This window comes from Panthera tigris, chromosome C2, assembly GCF_018350195.1.
Source record: "Panthera tigris isolate Pti1 chromosome C2, P.tigris_Pti1_mat1.1, whole genome shotgun sequence".
NCBI lineage: Eukaryota > Metazoa > Chordata > Mammalia > Carnivora > Felidae > Panthera > Panthera tigris.
Window position 1 is genome coordinate 125,397,666 of NC_056668.1, and position 21,533 is coordinate 125,419,198.

Sequence of the window (21,533 nt, forward strand, 5' to 3'; positions counted from 1 at the left end):
ATACATGAACTGCTCTTACACCAGACACTAGGTACATACTTTGGATGCCTCCTTACTCCCCCTAGATTGTTTTTGATTATCAGGAAATATTGTAAGCACTTTTTGTATTCATCATATCACCTTCCATAGTAAAATGTATATAGTCAGCACCTAGTAAATTGTTGGCAGAGTTTTTTTGATGTATAATTTTAAAATATTACTACTTTTTTTATTTATCTTGCATTAAACTCTTATCAAAAAGCTAGGAAAAAATTTTAGAGGAAGAAAAGTACTACCCATAATCCTAATTTTTGATATTTTGGTATAGGTGCTTCTGACTGGTTCAGTCAGAAGAACACATGACTATTGATCTTAGGGTTGTGAGTTCAGGCTCCACGTTGGATGTAGAGATTACTTAAAAATAAAATCTTTAGGGGCACCTGGGTGGCTCAGTCAGTAAGCCTCTGACTCCTGATTTCACATGGGTTATGATCCCCGGGTCACGATCCTGGTGTCGTGGGATCGAGCCCTGTGTCGGACTCTGTGCTGAGCATGGAACCTGCTTAAGATTCTCCTTGTCTCCCTTTGCCCCTTTCCCCTGCTCATGCTTGCTTTCTAAAAATAAATAAATAAAATCTTAAAAAATAATATTTTGGTGTATTTCTATGTGTTCTAGACTTATATTAAAATTATACTTGTATGAAAGTAGAATGATTCTTTCCCTATTGGTATTTTATTTTATTTTGGTATTTTTTGATACAGGGCTTTTCACCGCACAGTGTTTCATAATTTGTGTTTCTGTTTTGATTGTTTTGTAACTTTCATTTTAAATAAAATTAGACATTTAGAAATCTTGATGCCCATATCATTTTCTTTATAAGTGATTCATATAACTAGTACTACTGGATCAAAATACATTATTTTAAAGGTTTTGCAGAAATATTTCCAAATAGCCCCTTAATCCTATCAGCATTGAAAATATCTATCTTGGGGGCACCTGGGTGGCCAGTAGGTTAGGATCTGACCTTTGATTCTGGCTCAGGTCATTATCTCATGGTTTGTGGGACTGAGTCCTGCATTGGGCTCTGCTGCTGACAGTGTGGAGTCTGCTTGAGATTCTCTCTTTCCCTCTCTCTCTCTGCCCCTCCCTTGCTCTCACGTACTCTCTCTCTCTCAAATAAACATTTAGAAAAAAAAATACATAATTTGCAATGCCAACAAATTGGACAACCTAGAAAAAAAGAACAAATTCCTAGAAACATAAAAACCTGAAAACTGACTCAGGAAGAAATAAAATGTGAACAGACTGATTACTAGCAATAAAATTGAATCAGTAATTAAAAAAAAGAAAAACAACTCCCAACAACAAAAAAAAGTCCTGAACCAGATGGTTTCTCAGGTGAATTCTACCAAACATTTAAAGAGTTAATAACTATACTTCCCAAACTATTCCAAAAAATACGAGGAAGGAAAGCTTCCAAATCATTCTATGAGGCTAGCTTTACCCTGATTCCCAAGTCAGGTAAAGATACTACCAAAGAGGAAAACTACATCCCGGTATCTCTGATGGACATAGATATAAAAATCCTTAACAAAATAATTAACAAGCTGAATCCAACAATACATTATAAAAATCATTCACCATCAACAAGTGGGATTTATTCCAGGGATGCAAAGAGTGGGTCAGTATTCACAAATCAGTGAGTGATACATTAAATTTATAATAAGAGGAGGATAAAAAACATATCTCAGCAGATGCAGAAAAAAGCATTTGACAAAGTACAACATCCCTTCATGATAAAAACCCGCAGCAAAGTAGGTTTAGAGGGAACATACCTGAACATAATAAAGCCTATATATGAAAAACCCACAGCTAACATTATACTCAATGGTGAAAACTGAGCCCCTTGCTTTTAAGATCAGAGATAAGAATGTCCACTCTTACCATATTTATTCAACATAGTATTGGAAGTCCTACCCAAAGCAGTCAATGGAGAAAAAGAAATAAAAGTCATCCAAACTGGTAAAGAAGTAAAACTGAGTATTTGCAGGTGACCTGATACTATATATAGAGAGAACTTTATAAAGATTCCACCCAAAAACTATCAGAAGTGATAAGTGAATTCAGTAAAGTCATAGAATAAAAAATTTACATACAGGAATCTGTTGCATATCTATACACTAATAATGGAGTAGGAGAAAGAGAAATTAAGAAAACAATCCCATTTACAATTGCAACAAAAAGAATAAAATACTTAAGAATAACTTTAACCGGAGGTGAAAGACCTGTATCCTGACCTGAAATCTACTTAATATTGATGAAAGAAATTGAAGGTGACACAAACCCATGGAAAGATACTCTATGTTCATGGATTGGAAGAACCAATATTGTTAAAATATCTGTACTATCCAAAGCAATCTATAGATGTAATGCAGTTCCTATCAAAATACCAACATTTATACTTGTCAGGATGACTAAAATAAAAAATACAAGAAATAACAAGTGTTGACAAGGATGTGGAGAAAAAGGAACCCCTATCCACTATTGGTGGGAATGTAAATTGGTGTAACCACTATGGAAAACAGTATTAAAAATAGAACTACCATATGATCTAGTAATTCCACTTGTGAGCATTTGCCCAAAGGAAATGAAAACACTAATTTGAAAAGGTACGTATGTCCCTATGTTTATTGCAGCATTGTTTATAATAGCCAAGTTATGGAAACAACCCAAGTGTCCATAGATAGATGAATGGATGAAGATGTGGTACATACATACACACAATTTTACACAGGCATTTAAAAAGAGTGAGATCTTGCCATTTGCAACAACATGGATGGACCTAGGGTATAATGCTACATGAAATACAGGGAAAAACAAATACTGTATGATCTCATAAAGTATTTAAGAAACAAAACAAGTAAACAAAAAATGGCTAAAAAATAAAACAGACTCTTAAACACAGGGAACAAATTGGTGGTTGCCAGAGGGGAGTCGGTTTGGGTCATGGGTGTGAAATAGATAAAAGGGATTAAGTGTACACTTATTTTGATGAACATTGAAAAATGTATAGAATTGTTGAATCGTTGTACACCTCAAGCAAATATGACACTGAATATTAATTGTACTTGAATTAAAGAAAAATTCATTTTCCAAAACCTTGGTAACACTAAGACTCATCATTTTAACATAGTATTTGTCATTTTGAGAGAAAAATGGTGGCAGTTCAGATTATCAGAAATTTGTTTCTTTGATTAAAAGAAATATTTTCTGAAATATTTATTGTCCAATTATGTTTCCTTTAAAAGTTTTAAAAAAATTTATATAATGCAGAACCAATAAAAACTTTAGGGATTATTTTTGGATTGAGACTTATAAGTTAAAGTTAATTAGCCAAGAAAATTCTGACAATGACTAATGAGGAGCTCACTCTGGTAATTAGTAGACTGTATCATAAAACTACAAAAAATATTAGTGTTAAGTCATTGGTTCAACAACTGGCAGATGAATCAGTTGAACACAAGCAGACCTAAGTATATATAATAATTAAAAATTGTGTTCCATCTGTTCCTTTCCCTTTGTAGTTGATAACTGATTAACAACTTGAAAAAAATAGATTTGTTACATCATACCATACACCAAAGTCTAGATGTAGTAAAGAAATATAAAGAGTAATATAATGAGGCAATTTTAAACGCTCTCTCTGCGATGAATGCCTTGCTGGAGGATGTGTACATGCTGCATTGTGCATGGGGGTGTGCAATGGCTCCCTCCCCTACAACTCGGGGAGGCAGCAGCCTTGGCCTTCTGCTCTGTCTTTGCACTGCTTCCTTCATGTCCCTGGTCTTTGCAGGCTGGTCCACAGTGCCACGGTGGTGAGTGGATTGTGTGAGATGGAGTGGCAGATGGTGGCCCTGACAGAACATGACGGTGATGATGAACTCAGGTGTTTTAAGATGTCCATCATGTTACCTCTGAATAAAGTATGGTTATTCTGAAGCCTAGGTGGGGCAGTACCTTTTCACAGGTTAGGCAGTAATCTGGTGACTGAAGGGCTGAAATTGGGGATTTACCCTCTTTGAGAAGTGCTGTTGAGATGTCTGGGATGCCTGCATAATGGCTCCTGCCACTTTAATCTACAGGCTGTGATGAGAAGTGAAGAGCCACATCCTTTCTCGGTGGCTACTCTGCATTTTGCTAACACAGAGGATGTCTCCTATCTGGTGTTTGGCAAATTCTAGGAACTTCATCTAGCTTTACTGCATTAGCCTGTGAGCAGCTGTCACCTTACTGGAGGGGAAAAACTGCCTAGAAATTTTGAGACTCTTCCATATCATTTAGACCACTTTGACTTCTTTATCATAAACGAATACTTGGTTTTGTCAAAAGGATTCCAATAACATACTTCAGAGCAAAAAATTTTTAAAAATTTAGAAAAAAATTTAGATGAAAAACTGGATTTAAGGCTTATAAGGCTATAAAAGCAAACAAAGTAAATATTTTACTTATTTAAATACTTTCAATACTTAGCTTCTTACCATTATATAATACTTATTTTTGTTTAGTGCTTCTAATCTTTAATGTCAGTTTGGTGTTAATTTTGCCATTTCAGCCTTTCTGTTTTGATTTATTTTTTATCTATATCTTTATTTTCTTTTTATAAACCGAACTTTATTATTAAGCAATACATGTACATGATTTAAAAGAAAAGTCATATGGCACAGTGACCCACATAGCAATCCTCTCTCTTTTCCTGCCCACCCCCAGTCCTGCTCCTTAAAGTTTTCATTTCTTTTCATTTTTTTTCTGGTATTTATTCCACATAATTTTAATTTTGACAACCTTGTATTAAGTGAATAGGATTATCAGGAAGTAGCAAATACATTTAAAGCCTTAGTAAGACATATGTAAAATAGAGGTTGGGAGATAACCCCCTAAATAATGTAGAGGCCAGTGGCTATCTCAGTGAAGTATCTTGCCATTCCATGGTTGGGGATATGTCATAAAAGTAGTGAAGTAGCATGATAATTTTGTGTAATGTAAAGATGATGAAGGTATCTGTAGACTGTTGTGGTGGACAGACTCAACTGTGACCCTCATGGCTCCTTTCTCTTGGTATTATTCATGCTCTTTACCCCTTCTTTTGCATTGAGAACTGTGGCTTGCTTCTAACCATCAGTTCTAGCAAAGATAAGGGGAGGGCGATTCTGATTACGTTATGTTATATAAGATGCTGTCTTGCCAGCACACTTGCTCTAGGGATTTTCCTTCTTGGTTTGACAAACTGATATGTTGGGGAAGCCCATGTACAAGGAACTATGGGTATCTTTTTGGCTTGGAGAGTTGTGTCCAGTCACCAGCAGAAGGTCAGATACAAGGAAATAAATTTTTTCAACAATGTAAACAAGCTTAGGAATGGATTCTTCCCCATTTGAGCCTCCAAATAAGAATATAGAACAGTAAACACCTTGATTGCAGCAATGCGAGACCCTAACCAGAAGATTTGGGTGAGTTGTGTCTAGACTCTGAATCACAGAAATTGTGAGACAATAGATGGCCAAGACAACTACACGAGAGCAGGAAAATTAACATAGCACAGAAGCAACACTGGGAAGGTATCCTTTCATCTCTTCTAGGCATTATGTAATGACTTACTTTGGTCCTTTTTAATTGGAGAAAAAGGCATTAGCTTGGTTATAGTAGCTGCATATCAAATGCTAGGGATTGCAGTTACAGTGAAAGTCACCACCTGATTAAGTTTATGATAATCCATAGTTGTTCTTTATGATCTGTCTGACTCTTATGTATGCCTAACTGGTGAGTTTAACAGGGATGTGATAGTTTTCACCACCTTTGTTTCTCTGAAGTCTTCGATGAAACCTTGCACTCACTCCAGGGATATAGTATTGCTTCTGCTTTATTGTTTTGGTAATAGAGGGAAGTTCTGTCAACTTCAGACATTCCTACCATTATACCCCTTACCTAATGCATAAAGTCCATATTGGGGTTCTTCCAGTTGCCAAGTATGTCTGTTCCAAGTAAATATTTAGAAACCAAGGAAATAACCATAGGATGGGTCATTGGACAATTTATGCTATCAGCCAGACTTGATTTACATCCCCATGTATCACCTGACCACCATAAGCCCCTAATTTAACTAGTAGACCACAGTAGCATTTTGAATCCCCAGGAATTTAAGGTCATTTGAGAGACTTTGTTTATTTATACATGAAATGTGTAGATGTTTCCTTTTAACAATGCTCAGTACCTTTAATTAATGGCTGCAAGTCTCTGGGGAAGGATTAGAGGATGTGTGGTGTGTGCGTGTAATAGTTATGTAAGATTTTTCTTCAAGGGACCTGGTCTCCATCTCATTTAGTGTATTCTGGATCTGTGAGCTAACCCATAATTGACAAGTGGTGAGAAAGTTATAATTCTCCACTGTGTTGGTTAATACAAATTGGACTTCTGGCTACTGGATCTAGAATTTTTTCTGTTGTATATATCAAATAGTATTATGGAGGCCTTTGGCCTGTTTTGTTCGTAGTTTTGTTCCTAGGTGTACTCCAGTCATTATCTGTTGCCAAAGATCTCTGTAGATCAGGACATTCTGATTACCAGTATGTTCCTGCTGCTCTTAACAGCATTACATTCCTGCCTTATCTTTAATGATTAAGTGTGGCCACTTGGGCTGTGTTTGGATCCCATCATCTCCACTGAAACCTGAGAGGTTTTCTTAATGGCTGCATCCCCTACACTTATACCTGGCTTACATAGGAGACTAACCACAGACCTTTAAAAGAGTATGCAGGCTCTGGGCTGATGGCTCGGAGCCTGGAGCCTGTTTCTGATTCTGTGTCTCCCTCTCTCTCTGCCCCTCCCCCGTTCATGCTCTGTCTCTCTCTGTCCCAAAAATAAATAAAAAACGTTGAAAAAAAAATTTAAAAAAGAGTATAGATCCACCTTTTACTAATGTGGTTCTCACTGCCATCTGGGCTCTCTTGTGGAGCATAGTTGAGGAAGAGTAGGGGTATGAAATTCTTACATAATTCCAGTCCCATATTCCTAAATCCCTAAATCATTGGATTCTTTACTCCTTCCGTATCAGTGCCAGGGAAGCTCTGTCCCTCAACCTTTAAAGGCTACTTTTAGCTCACCAACCAGTCATTTCTAGCTACGTGAACTAACACATTAAATTTGGAGTCTCCAGTAAGTGCACCCATATCCATTAGTTTGCCCTGATGTAGCATTATATTCCATCCTCCTTGGTCAAATGCTTCTAGAATCCACTCCCACATGTGGCCCTTGAGTTTCTGTTGAGTATGTAAGCTATTTCCTGCTGTGTCGTTGTGTGTACATGTATTCCTGGAGCATACTGAGATTTGACCCTAGTTATGGATATAGTGGTAATGGGGCTGGTTGTGGGTCTTAAAGAATGAGCATCCCCCTTCAAGGCATCTGCTTATGTGAAATAATCAGATTTTTCAAGCCAAGGAAAGCTAGTGTTCTCAGACACTGGGAAAGCAAACTACTTTTACTGGTATTGGAGGCTTCCAATTATAAGTGCAGTTTAGGGGAATTGGGAATGAGGACAGATTCAAAATTGTTAAGTTTCATCTAGGACAAACCAGATATCTCTCTTCTCAGTTTCAGAATCCCATTTATTCCTGATCCAGGTCCTAATTTTCAAATGAGAAACTTGATGAGACTGAAATTCAACTGTTGTTGTAACTCAGCAACCTACACAAATAAATTTTTGCCTTGATTTTCAGCATTATCAGTCCCATACCTACAAGAAAGAAGATAATTCTTTCAGGGGAATCTTAGAAGCTCTCTGGCTCTCTCATTGTCACTTAAGCGTGAGAATGGACTTGAACCTGTCATTTTCTAAGTTCTCAGGTATACACAGAAGGGTAGATTTGTTACATCATACCATACACCAAAGTCTAGATGTAGTAAAGAATTAAATATAAAGAGTGATATAATGAAACAATTTTAACTTGTAACAACTTGTTTAACAATTGTGAAACAATTTTAACTTTAACAACTTGTACTCCTGTCCATAGTCATCATTACTGCCATAATGGCAAATATAGTGGCCACTTAAGCTTTCAAAGAATGTGCTTGAGTTGGTGCTTCATCACAGTGTACCAAAGGTGATAGCTTGATTGGTTTTCTGAAACTACTGCATGCCATAGATTACGATCATCCCATTTCCTTGGCAAAGAGCTCAGCCCTATGCTTAATCCTAAACACATGACCAAACCAGTCCCCAAATCTAATCTTTACTGGCTTATATTCTAGAACCACTCCTTGTTCTGAACCTTTCTGGATTGAATCAGGAGTCAGAAACCACACAGTTTCTTGAATTGGTATAATTATATATAATTAGTAAACTATGATAAAGGAATAACTATAAAGATGTAAGGATAACTCTCATTTTTTAAAAATGTTTTATTTATTTTTGAGAGAGAGAGATTCACAGAGTGTGAGCAGGGCAGGGGCAGAGAGAGAGGGGGAGACATAGAATTCAAAGCAGGCCCCAGGCTTTGAGCTGTCAGCACAGAGCCCGACGCGGGGCTGGAACCCACAAACCGCGAGATCATGACCTGAGCTGAAGTTGGACGCTCAACCAACTGAGCCACCCAGGTGCCCCTAAAGATGTAAGGATAACTCTGAATGAGACCCTAGGGCTTAAAGAAATTTCTCAAGGAGAGAAAAACTTGGATTCGTGGGGGTCCCCTTCCTCAGGCTTGGGTTTGGACCTTGTTGGAGAAGGTGGGTTTGCAGCCTGTTGAATGACAGAGTTCACTGGATTGCCTTATGCCTTAGCCAGAGCTGGTTTACATTTGCTAGGCAGCAGGAAACAACATTCTGAGATACAGTTGTGTTGGTTGTGGTGGACAGTACTACAATGGAAGTTGAGGTACTGCTGCCAGATGAAACTTTGAGCAGGCCATTGTCAGTGTTAGGAGGGCTGCATCAAGAGGATAATCATCCAATCCTAATCTGGGGCACAAAAATTCCAAAGAACTGCACACTCTTAGCATGAGGAAGAGACAGACCACCACCGTTGGACTTTGCAGCAAGAATAAAAACACAAAACTCTTAACATTTTGAAACCAGGAAAAGAAGTCCCCCTTCCTCCTGGACTATCCTTCCAGAGCTCTGTGCTACTAAAGCTTAACATAGTGCTTACTGTGAAGCAGAAGTGCTTGTAAAGTCTAGTCCATTATTACAGAGCAGATACCGCTGGGGTAATTTTGGTGCTGAGGCACAATAAATTGGTTTTCCTCAAGTGTCTGGTGGTAGCAGCTATTTGCATATCTTTTTTTTTTTTAAACGTTTATTTATTTTTGAGACAGAGACAGAACATGAATGGGGGAGGGTCAGAGAGAGAGAGGGAAACACAGAATCCGAAACAGGCTCCAGGCTCTGAGCTGTCAGCACAGAGCCCGACGCGGGGCCTGAACCCACAAACCGCAAGATCATGACCTGAGCCGAAGTTGGAAGCCCAACCAACTGAGCCACCCAGGCGCCCCTATTTGCATATCTTAAAAGAGAGGCATTGAATGTAGATGGATGCTCTGTATGTGGAGGTAGAATTTGTATATGTTGTGTTTAATTATTGGTGCTGATATTTGTAAGATTTTATCTTTTTCCTTTGAATTCATAAATTTTACCTATGCTTATATGTGTCATTTTCCCATTCTGACAGAAACTAGATAAGCCATGTTAATGTTCAGATTTAAATCTTTTATTGATAAGGTAGATTTTCCTCTTAAAATGATCAGCTTAATTGTGTTTCTTCCTTGTCTTTCCTTCTTAAACACTTGTATATGTTAGATCTCCTATATACGTCTGCCAAGTATTTTACTCCTTTCCTTGTGAATTCCTTTTGTATATTTTTCTTTTATGTTGAGACTTTTCCCCCACTGAACTTCTAGGACACTAAATTCATTTTCCATTAAATTCATTTTTCCTTTTTATCTTCTTTTTTTTTCTTTTTTAAGTAGGCTCCATGCCCAATGTGGGGCTTGAAACTCACAACCCTGAGACTAAGAGTCACATGCTCTACTGATTGAGCCAGCCAGGTTCCCCCAGTGATTATTCTTTCATTCAGCTAATGAGTATTTAAATTTGATTTTTTTTTTAAACTTTTAGAACGTTCTTTCTGCTCTTTAAAGTTTCCATCTGTTTCAAATATACCTAGTATAATGTTTTTTTCTCCTTCGTGTTTGGTAAGTCTTTTAGGCATATTATTTTGCTTTGACTTCTATTTTTTTTTTAATATTTATTTTGGGAGAGAGAGAGAGACAGAGAGACAGAGAGCACCAGTAGAGAGAGAATATTTCACAGAGAGAATCCCAAGCAGGCTCCAAGCTCAGCATGAAGCCAGTCCCACAGGGGGCTCAGCCCCATAACCTCAGCTGCTATCAAGAGTCTGGCAGTCAACTGACTGACCCACCCAGGTGCCCTTTGCTTTGACTTCTTAAGGCTTGAAGTTTGGGTGGTTACGTCAAATTATTAGGATCCCTCCTTTGGCACAAATTCACATATAAATACTGTCATAGTCTTCATTCCTATGAGTATCACATTAAACAACAGTTCTGCTAATTGGATAGTACTTTCCCAGCCTTAAGACTAGGAGGTAACTCATCTTATTATAGTGATCCCTTGTGGTTCTTCTGAAGCCAATAATTTATTTTTTTTAATGTTTATTTATTTATTTTAAGAGAGAGAGTGAGCAGGGAGAGGGGCAGAGAGGAGAGAGTCCCAAACAGGCTCTGCGCTGACAGTGCAGAGCCTGACACAGGGCTTGATCCCACAAACTGTGAGATCATGACCTGAGCCGAAGCCAAGAGTGGTTTCAGTGGACTCAGTGGACTGAGTCATCTAGATGCCCCTGAGGCCAAGAGTTTATAGCAGGCCCTCCTAGGACCATATACCACAGGGTTTCTACTGTCCCAAGGAAGATTAATCTCTAAAGCCTCCAATTTTTGAAGGAACAAGAAGTTGCAGTCTTCCTAGGTTTTTTTTTCCTGAAACCCTTTGGGCCGGTATCTACTGATCTCATGTTTAGCTCAAAAAGTAACTTAATTTTGTGCTGTTACTTTTCTCTGACAACCCCTAAAAGAATCCATAGACTTGCTTGCACCCTGAAGGCATTGCTACCTTGCTTGCCCTAGCAGTTCTGTCCTGAATGGAAGTGTGATGGAGAGGGAGAGTGCATCAACTTATATTCAGGCCCTTATTTGCCAAAATTTCTCAGATGAGAGCTTCTGCAAGATAAATATCACAAATGTAAAGACATGTTGTGAACTGGAGAGATATTATAAACACTTGACATTAAGAGCAATGATACTTAATGTGTTATTTTAATTTTTATGTACCATTCCTGTACTATTTTATTTAGATACACTATTACAGTACTCAGGCTTAAACCTAGGTAGGTTATCAAATTAAAGTGAAAAGTATACTTGTTAATAATGTCTTTCTGTTTCGAATCAGATAGTATTAAACAAAAGACAAAACTAGTATCAAGTGGAAGTATGAAATTTGCTGTGTATGGGACATTATGTTTATTTGTCTGAAAAATGGTATTGAAATGCTGTTGTAACCTATGATTCCCTTCCTAACTATGGAATAAAATCTGTCCTGCCACTTCAAGGGTCACAGCATTTACCTGAGCTTAAAATCAAATTTTTCTTAATTTATGCAATAATATAGTTAAGTAGAAAGGCAGTGATGGGATCACATTGGCCAGAAACTGCAGTTAGTTAATATGGGAGGAAAAGGAGTGGGAATGAAAGAAATAGCGTTACATGTGGAGGATCAATCCGTTTTTCCCTTGAAGTGTTAACTTAAAAAACCAAAACAACAACAACAAAAAACCAAAACAAAAAAGAGTCAACAACAGGAAAAAAACAGTCCTTGGAGAGCTCTGAAAACCAGAACATTTTAGCTTATACCTGAGGGTAAAATAACAGTCTAGTCTCCTGGAGTAATAACTGTAGTCTGCCTGTGCAGTATTTACATTTACATTTATGGAAAGCATGTACTCCATATTGCTAAAAGCTACATGGAAAAAAATCATTGAAATAGTAATTATTATACAGTTATTTATTTAAGATTTCTAGTTAGGGCCTTTAGTTTACAATGTAGCATGTTATCTGTGCCATCTGCTTTTGTTTCTCCAAAGCAAATGAATTTACTCTTAAGCAAGAGTATAGAATACTAATTCTTTGTGTCCTTGTCTGCTTAACCAAGGTCTTATCAAATAGCCTGTTGAACTACATTTATCTACTAGAGTTTGAAGAATATGCACTCACTGTACTGTGTAGAGATCCAGATTGAATTGATTGAGCTTTCCTTTAGGTTTAACTTATTAAAACCTTAGAAGAAAATTTAAAACTCATTTTTAACTACAACATTGACTTATTCTATGCCACATATTTGTATTTTCTCTTTGAAACCCTGATTTGTTTTTGTTGTTTTCTCTTTAGTTCTTTCCCAGTTTTTAGAATGTTATTTTTCTAACTGCCTAAAATTATTTATTATCCTCTAATAGAATATGAGAAAACTGTTACAGCAAATGTAATTATTTTTCTCATTTTACTGTAATCTGTGATTCAAATGCTGCTTATGGTTTTCATGAGAATATGTGGCTAAGTTCTTAGAGATTTTCTTTATAGTAAAGTCTCAGACTTGAACGTTTTGGAATGAAGTGAGGGCAAGCCTATCAGTGTCAAAGTTTGAATTTTTTCATACCTTTTTCCATGTTACTTTATATGTATGTGTATGTGATGTTATTTTAAATGTAGAATCATATATATTTCTTTATTCACTTAGTATGTCATAAACAACCTTTTATGTAATTAGTGCTAACATAGGTATAGCTCATTTGTATTAATAGTTATATTTCATTTTACTGTATGTATATGTCATAATTTAGTGAAACATTCCTTTGTAGATATTTAGATTGCTAAGCTGTTTTGCTCCAGTAAATAGTACTACAATATTCATGCAAGTATTTTTTCTGTGAAGGAAGAAGCCTGCATATGAATATTTGTAGCCAGAGGGGCAGCTTTTGGCAGACGTTCCTGTCCACTTACCAAAGTTTTATTTTTCCCTTTTCATAGTGGAATAAGTTCAAGGAGGGTATTGGCAAATGGACACTCAGTGTCTCCACTCCCCTTTCTTCGCAATGTGGCTAGTTAACAAGTTCTTGCCAATGAAGTATTACCCAATGTGATATGTATGACTTCTAAGCCTGAATTATAAACATCTGCCATGCTTTTCTGTGTTTTTGTTTTCCATCAGCTGGATACTGATTTCTCAGGGTCAACCTTGGAAGCCTCTTATAGAGAGTAACAGAGCATCTGTCAGCTTGGGTGCTGGAATGATTGTGTAGCTATAACTAGTAATATAGATATTCTGTCTAGACCTTCTCTTTGAGAGACTGTAGGTATATTATCATTGTGGGGTGTCTGGCTGACTCAGCTGGTAGAGCATGTGACTCCTTTAAATTTTTTTTTCAGAGGAGGGACATGGGGAATGGGGAGCATGGGACTCTTGATCTCAGGGTTGTAAGTTCCAGCTCTATGTTGGGTCTACGTAGAGATTATTTAGAAAAAAAGAAAAATGAAGTATTCTTCCTGATAATCTTGAAATTATACTGCTTATCTTTCCCTACTCCCTAAATGAGGACAACTTATATAAGAAAATGTAATAGTTTCTTAAGGTGGAAGCTTAAATCATTGAATTAGACCTCTCTTTTGTAAGTATTTGAAGCTGTATATTTCCCACTAAGCATTGTTTTTCTGCATTCTACAAATTTTGATAATGTGTTTCATTATCATTCAGCTCAAAACATTTTTTAATTACCAAACATTTGAGGATATTTTAGATGTGTACTGTGACATCAGTAAGACTGATGTCTTACTTAAATCCATTATGGTCAAAGTATGTGCTCTGTATTTTTTTAGTCCTTAAAAACTCATAGACACTTGCTCTTTGGTCTTTTGGTAAGTGTTCAAAAATGTATTTAAAGACAATATGTATTCTACAATTGTTCGTGTTGTGTTTTATAGATATATTATTAGTGCTTTTCAAATCTTCTATATATTTACTATTTTTATGTTTATTCTAACAGTTACTGAGAGATATATTTAAAATATGAAACATGATTATGAATTTGCATATTTCTTTTAAGTTCAGTTTTTGTTTTATGTATTTTAAGAATCTTTTTATTTGGTGTATAAAACTTCAGAGCTGTTATATCATCATGATGAATTTACCACTTTATTGTTATAAAATCTATCTTTTAATACTTATACTACTCCTTGTCTTGGTTTCTACTTTGATATAAAAATGGTTGTAACAGCTTTTTTATAGTTAAAGTTTGCAGGATATATATTTTTTCATTCTTTCAGTATAACCTGTCTGTGTTTCTGTATTTAAAGTGTGTCTTGTAGATATATGTGATTAGGTCATTTTATACAGTCTGGGTGGTCTCTGTTTTTTAGAGGGAATGTTCAGTCCATTTGCTTGGTTTTTAGTTTTCTTAGTCTGGGAAGTTTTTATTTTGCTTTTATTTGAAAGACATTTTTTGCTAGGTAAAAAATTCTGCATTTTTTCCTTTTTTCCTTTATTGAGATATAATTGATGTACAACATTGTGACTTGATATATTTGTATATTACAAAAGATTACTACTATAGTTTAGCTAACACCCCCATTCCCTTGTATTATTTCCAGTTATTTTTTTGTGGTGAGAACATTTAAGATTATAGAATACAGTATTACTAGCTATAATCACCATTCTCTATGTTGCCTCCGAACTTGTTAATCTTCTAATTGGAAGTTTGTACCCTTTGACTGATTCCTTCCCATTTTCTCTATTTCCCAGTCCTTTGTAACCACCACTCTATGTCTGTTTTTCTGTTTGGCTTTTTTTAGATTCCTATGGAATAAGTGATATCAGACAGTGTATATTTTTCTCTCTGTGACTTATTTCACTTAGCATTATGACTTGAAGGTTCATCTGGGTTGTCACAAGTGACAGGATTTCCTTCTTTGTCTTGGCTGAAAAGTATTCCAGTGTATAGATAACCACATTTTCCATTTTTGTTTTTTGTTTGTTTTTGTTTATTGTTGTTTAGATACCACATTTTCCTTATTCATTCATCTGTTGATGGGCACTTAGGTTGTTTCCATATTTTGGCCACTGTGAAAAATGGTGTGGTGTACATTAGAATGCAGATATCTCTACAAGATCCCTCTGTTTTATGTTTGTTTTTGATGTCACATTTGCATTTTTATATTGTGTATTCATTAAATTTAAAACTATAGCTATTTTTAATATTTTTGTCCTTTAATCTTTATACTAAAATAGTCAACACTCTATCCTATTACAATATTAGGGGGTTTGAATCTAACTATCTCCTTACCTTTATAGTGTGTTGTATATTGCCACACGTTTTCATGTTACTAATTAGTGTCCTTTTGTTTCAGCTCGGAGATCTCTTTTCAGCATTTCTTGTAATATAGGTTTAGTGGTGATGAATTCTCTCAACTTCTGTTTAGGAAAGGGCTTTATTTCACCTTCAGTTTTGAAGGACAGTTTTGTTAGGTAAAGTATTCTTGTTGACAGTTTCTTGTTAGCACTTTGAATATATCATTATAGTTTCTCCTGGCCTGTAAGATACCTGCTGAGAAATCAGCTGATAGCCTTATTGGGGTTTTGTTTTATGAGAGAATTACTTTTCTCTCTTGCTATTTTAAACTTCTCTCTCTACAGTTTTAGACACTTTTATTATTATGTGACTTGGAGAAGACTTTTCAGTTGAAATTTTGAGATGAATTTTTAGCTTCATGAACTTGGATGTCCAGATCTCTACCATGTTTGAGAAGTTCTTTGCCATTATTTTTTATACATATTTTATTTTTGATGTAATTATAAATGGGATTATTTTCTTAATTCCTTTTTCTGATTGTTCATTATTAGTGTATAAAACCAACAGATTTTTGCATATTGATTTTATATACTACAACCTTACTGAGTTTATTAGTTTTAACAATTTTCTGATGCAGTCTTTAAGGTTTTCTGTATATATTATCTGCAAATAGTGAAAGTTTTACTTCTTTCTTCCTTACTGATTTGTATGCCTTTTACTTCTTTTTCTTGCCTAATTGCTCTGGCTAGGACCTCCCATACTGTATTGAATAAAAGTGATGATAGTGGGCATCCTTGTCTTGTTCATGATCTTAGAGGAAAAGCTTTCATCTTTTTACCATTTAGTAGGTTATTAGCTGTGGGCTTGTCATATATGGCTTTTATTATGTTGAGGTACATTTCCTTTGTCCTGCTTTGTTGATAGTTTTTATTATAAATGGATGTTGAATTTTTTCAAATGCTTTTTCTGCATCTGTTGAGAAAATCATAGGATTTCCATTCTTCATTTTGTTCATATGGTATACCACATTGACAATTTGTGAATGTTCAACCATCTTCGCATCCCTGAAATAAACTCGACTTAATCATTGTGTATGATATTTTTGATATATTGTTAAATTCAGTTTGCTCATATTTTCTTAGTCAGTTTGCATCTATGTTCATGAGGGATTGAGGGATATTGGCCTGTAATTTTATTTTCTTTTGGCATTATTGTCGTGTTTTGGTATCAGGGTAATGTTCACCTTATAAGTAAGTTTGGAAAAGTTCCCTCCTCTTCTATTAGAAAGGATTTATATTAATTCTTCTTTGAATGTTTGCTAGAATTCACCAGTGAAGCTGACTGGTCCTGGACCAGTTTTTTAGGATGCTTTTGATTACTTATTCAGTCTCCTTTACTAGTAAGTGGTCTGTTCAGATTATCTGTTAGATCATGGTTCTATCTGGGAGGTTTCTTTCCTAAGAATTTATCCATTTCTTCCAGGTTGTTCAATTTGTTAGCATATAATTGTTCATAGTAATATCTTATAATCCTTTTATTTCTATGGTATCAGTTATAACATCTCCTTTTATTTCTGATTTTGAGTCATCTTTCTTTTCTTCTAGATGAGTAACTAAAGGTTTGTCAATTTTGTTTATCTTTTCAGAGAAGCAGCTCTTAGTTTCATTGATCTTTTCTGTTACCTTTTTAGTCTTTATTTCAGCTCTAATCTTTGTTATTTCCTTTCTTCTAACTTTGGGCTTTACCTGTTCTTTTTTTTTTCCTAGTTCCTTTAGGTGTAAAGTTAGTTTGCTTATTTGAGGTTTTTCTTGTTTCTTGGTGTAAGTATTTATCACTGAGAACTTCCCTCTTAGAACTGTTTTTGTTGCATCCCATACATTTTGGCGTTACCTTTCCATTTTCCTGTGTCTCAAGGGTAGAAGAAAGGAATAGAGAAGAACTACAAAGATAGCTAGAAAAACACTAACAAAATGCAGTTAGCCCATACTTATCAGTAATTACTTTAAATGTAAATGATAAATTTGCCAATCAAAAGACAAGGAGTGGCTGAATGGATTAAAAAAAAAAAAAAGACCCATCTACTTGTTGCTGTAAGAGACTTACCTTAGATACAAGGACACACAGGGCCACAAATCAAAGGGATGGAAAAAGGTATCCCATGCTAATGGAAACTAAAAGAAAGGTGGATTAGCTATAACTATACCTGCCAAAATGGATTTTATAATAAAGATTATAATAAGAGACATTGAGTCATGTTACATAATGATGAAGGAGTTAATCCAGTAAGAAGATATAGCATTTGTAAATATTTGTGCCCCCAACATAGAAACACCTAAAGATGTAAAGAAAATATTAAGAAACCTAAAGGGAGAAATGTTCAGCAATACAGTATTAGTGGGGGCTTTAATACTCCACTTATATCAATTCACAAATCATTTATACAGAAAATCAATAAGGAAACCTTAAATGACAGGTTAGACCAAATGGTCCTAACAGATTTGCAGGACATTATGTCTGAAAGAACAGAGTACACATTCTTCTCAAGTCACATAGAACTATTTTCCAAGATCATATGTTAGTCCAGAAAACAAGTCTTAATAAGAATCAAAATTATACCAAGTATATATTTTATGTCCACAGTAGTGTGAATTACTAGAAATTAGTTACACAAACCTGGAAAATTCATAAATATGTGGAGATTAAACAACATGCTGTTGAACAGATGTGTCAAAAAGAAATCAAAAGAGAACTTAAAAAATAATTTGACCCATTATTTTTTAAAATCAGCTTTCTACATTTTCCTTCTCTCATTTCTCTTTGGGACTCCAGTGATGCGTATGTTATTTCTTTTGTCAGTATGCCATAATTCCCATAAGCTTTCTTCATTCCTTTTCATTGTTCTCTTTGCTCCTGCATTTAGATAATTCTACTTGATCTGTGTTGTAGCTTACTGATTTTCCCTTTAGCTTATTCAAGCTCACTGTTGAAACTGTCTATTGAATTCTTCATTATAGTCATTGTATTCTTCAGGTCTAGAATTTCTGTTCTGTGCTTTCTTACGTTTTCTTTCTTTGTTGAACTTCTCATTTTGTTATTATATATTTTTTTCTGATATTATTGATTGCTTATCTGTGTTCTCTTGTAGCTCTCTGACTAGCTATAGAATTTTTTTTTAATATGGAACGTGTTATGAGTTTGCATGTCATCCTTGCACAAGGGCCATGCTAATCTTTTCTGTATCGTTCCAGTTTTAGTGTATGTGCTGCAGCAGTGAGCATGAGAAACTGTTTTGAGTTCTTTATTCAGCATTTTCTGGATATGCATTTTTTTGGGCCAGTTACTAGAGGTATACGGTATTCCTTTGGTGGAGACATATTTCCCTGATTCTTCATAATCATGAAGAATCATGTTTTCATGTCTATGTATTTGAAGAAGCAGTTACCTCTTCCAGACGAAAGAGGGATTTCCATATGGGGAACCTTTCACCTTTGTGTGAAGGCACACTTAATCATGCACTGACCCTGGGTCTAGTGTTGTAGGGTGAGAAATGTGGCGTATGGTGGCACTGGGTTCAGGAAGGCATGATGTCTTTCATGCTCAGGCCACCAGGTTCCTCTGCATTGAACCGATTGATCTTTGGTGAGCACTGTGAAAGATCTGCAGTGCCTGTGAGAGCTGTTGGGGTCCTAAGCAACACTTCCAGGTTTGGTAGCTAGGGACCAAAGCAAGCAGTGGTGGTAGCCAGAGCCAGTGGTGTGCACACACTGAGCTGTGGTGGGCAGCTTCAGGTATCTATATGGTGGAGGAGACCTGTCTCAGACACAGTTTTAGTGGTGAGTATCAGTGCAGGTAGCAAGGCCTAAAGCCAGTTATGGGCTCCCTGGCAACTATGGACCCTGGTTGACAATGCCCCTCCTGTGGTTGCACACTCTCCCTCCAGGCATGCACTCTGCAGTGGAGACCGTGGAAGGGAGCTTGAGTGAGGGAGTATAGATATGCAGCCTGGAGGAGCTAGGTACAGGTGGGCAAGGTGGTACTGGACAGTGACAGAAGGCAGGACCTGATATGAGCTGCAGGGTTTCATGGCTTTCTGTATATTCACCAGTGGCTGTATGTTTCCCCCACCTTGTGCGTGCATGCCGCAGTGCAGGTCAGTGATGGGTGTTAGGACAGTGGTGCACATAGAGGGGCTAGCTCTGAGCATGGGCAACAGTGTTCAGAGATGGGGGGTGCACTAGGCTGGTGTCTTATACTCATCTAGCTGTAGAAGCTTAAGTTGGCTGCATGTGCAGCCCCTTGGCTCCTGTGTGTCTGAGGAAGGACTTAGGTGACTGGCTTCTTCTACTTATGCAGCCATAGAAATCCTGCATGGCTGTGGTACAGATCTGGTGGTGGCAGGGGAAGGTTTCAGAAAAGGACTCATGCAGCTGGTTTCAGCTAACAAAACTACCCAAGGGTGGAAAGCTGGCAATATCTGTGGGAGTCCACAGTGGCTGTGCTAGCCTTTGGCTTTGTCACTTGTGAAATATACTGAGTTTGTCTGCAGAGCAGGTCTCTGTGAACCATGATGTCTCCTGGTGCTTGTCTGCTATTAATAGCTTCTGCTTTTATTCATTGTTCCTAGCTGGCTCAGTACATCTATGAGAGAGTGAGGCAAGAATCTGAAGCAGGCTCCAGGCTCTGAGCTGTCAGCACAGAATCTGATGTGAGGCTTGAACTCATGAGCCATGAGATCATGATCTAAGCTGAAGTTGGACGCTTAACCGACTGAGCCACTCAGGTGGCTGGGAAATTTCTTCTGAGCATTTTGAACTGTGTTAGGTTGGGGGATGGGATTGTGCAGGCAAGATGAAGTTGCCTTCCTTCTCTTCTGTGATTATTTTAACTTATTGTTAAAACATTCTGTGTGGACTCTAGTGGTCTCCTGGGACTGTTTGTGTATTGCTGTCCAGTTGTTGATCTTTGTGGGATCATAGGGAAGGAAGCTAGGTTTTTTTTGCCAACTGATGGGCAGTTTTTTTTCTTTCAGCACTTTAAATATGTCTTTCCTTAATCCCCTGGCTTTCATTCTTTTTGATGAGATGTGTACCATATTCTTATCCTTTGGTCCCCTTATCCTTACCCTGTGGCTACTTAAAATTTTTTTCTCTATTGAAGATTCCCATAATTTAATTTTGATGTGCCTTATATAAGTTTTCTGTTTTATCCTGTCTCACAGGCCAAGGCCTTATATATTATGAAATACTGTATAATCCACTCACCTATGCCCATACTTGGCAGTGCCTCTAACAATCACCAGTGTCTGCCAATCCAAGAAGGATTTATCTCTCTGGAGTTCAGTTCTTTAGATTCTTTTGCCTTCACCCCACTCTTTTAAAAGGTGTAGTTTTTGTCCTTTAAGATGAATAACCAATTACACAAGAATCATTTATTAAATTTACCACCTTTTCCCTCAAAAACTTAAGTATCCCCTTTGTCACAGCTTAAATTCTATATATAATATACCTGGATTTATTTCTGCACTCTATTTTCTTATATTACTTTTCTAGTTCTGTGTTATTTTCAGTCTATATTGTTTTCAGTGTCTTTGTGTTAAATTTTGATATTTATGGAATTCCCTGTTCACTAGTTTTATTCAGAATGTTTCTGGGCTCCTCACATATAACTGGTGGGACTATAAATTGACACTTTCACTTTGGGAATTGAAGAAAATGTACTCACCATCTTCAGAGTGTTTTCACAATGCTGGGCCCCATGTAGAAGTGGAGAAATGGTTCCTCTTTAGCTTTGTGCCATACTTCCTTACTTTGTTCAGAAAGCATTTCTGCTTGGGTCATCAATTTAAAAATCACTTGACCTGCTTTATCCATTCTTTGTCTTCACCACCATTCTTAGTCAGTCATGTCCTTGACACATTATTCTGCCGAGCTTAACTTTCAACAGATACTATGATATCCTTTCTTTTTTTTGTTTTTTTTTAACCCTCTTCTACAACCATGTATTCTTTCTAATTTTCTGCTTACTTTTAAAGTAAATCCTCCCAGACATCAATGTGAAGAAATAGAGATACCTAGTGTTCATGAGCAGTTTTAAAAA

The 21,533-nt window shown here is 36.4% G+C and overlaps 1 protein-coding gene and 1 non-coding gene across 5 annotated transcripts in view; one reads left to right on the forward strand and one right to left on the reverse strand.

Moving 5' to 3' along the window:
* Positions 1–21,533, forward strand: part of STAG1 (stromal antigen 1) — a 402,258-nt gene that overhangs the window by 148,802 nt on the left and 231,923 nt on the right. The window lies entirely within an intron of this gene.
* LOC122230805 lies at positions 18,609–18,715 on the reverse strand. The gene has a single exon (XR_006207890.1). It is a non-coding gene; the product is annotated as a U6 spliceosomal RNA (small nuclear RNA).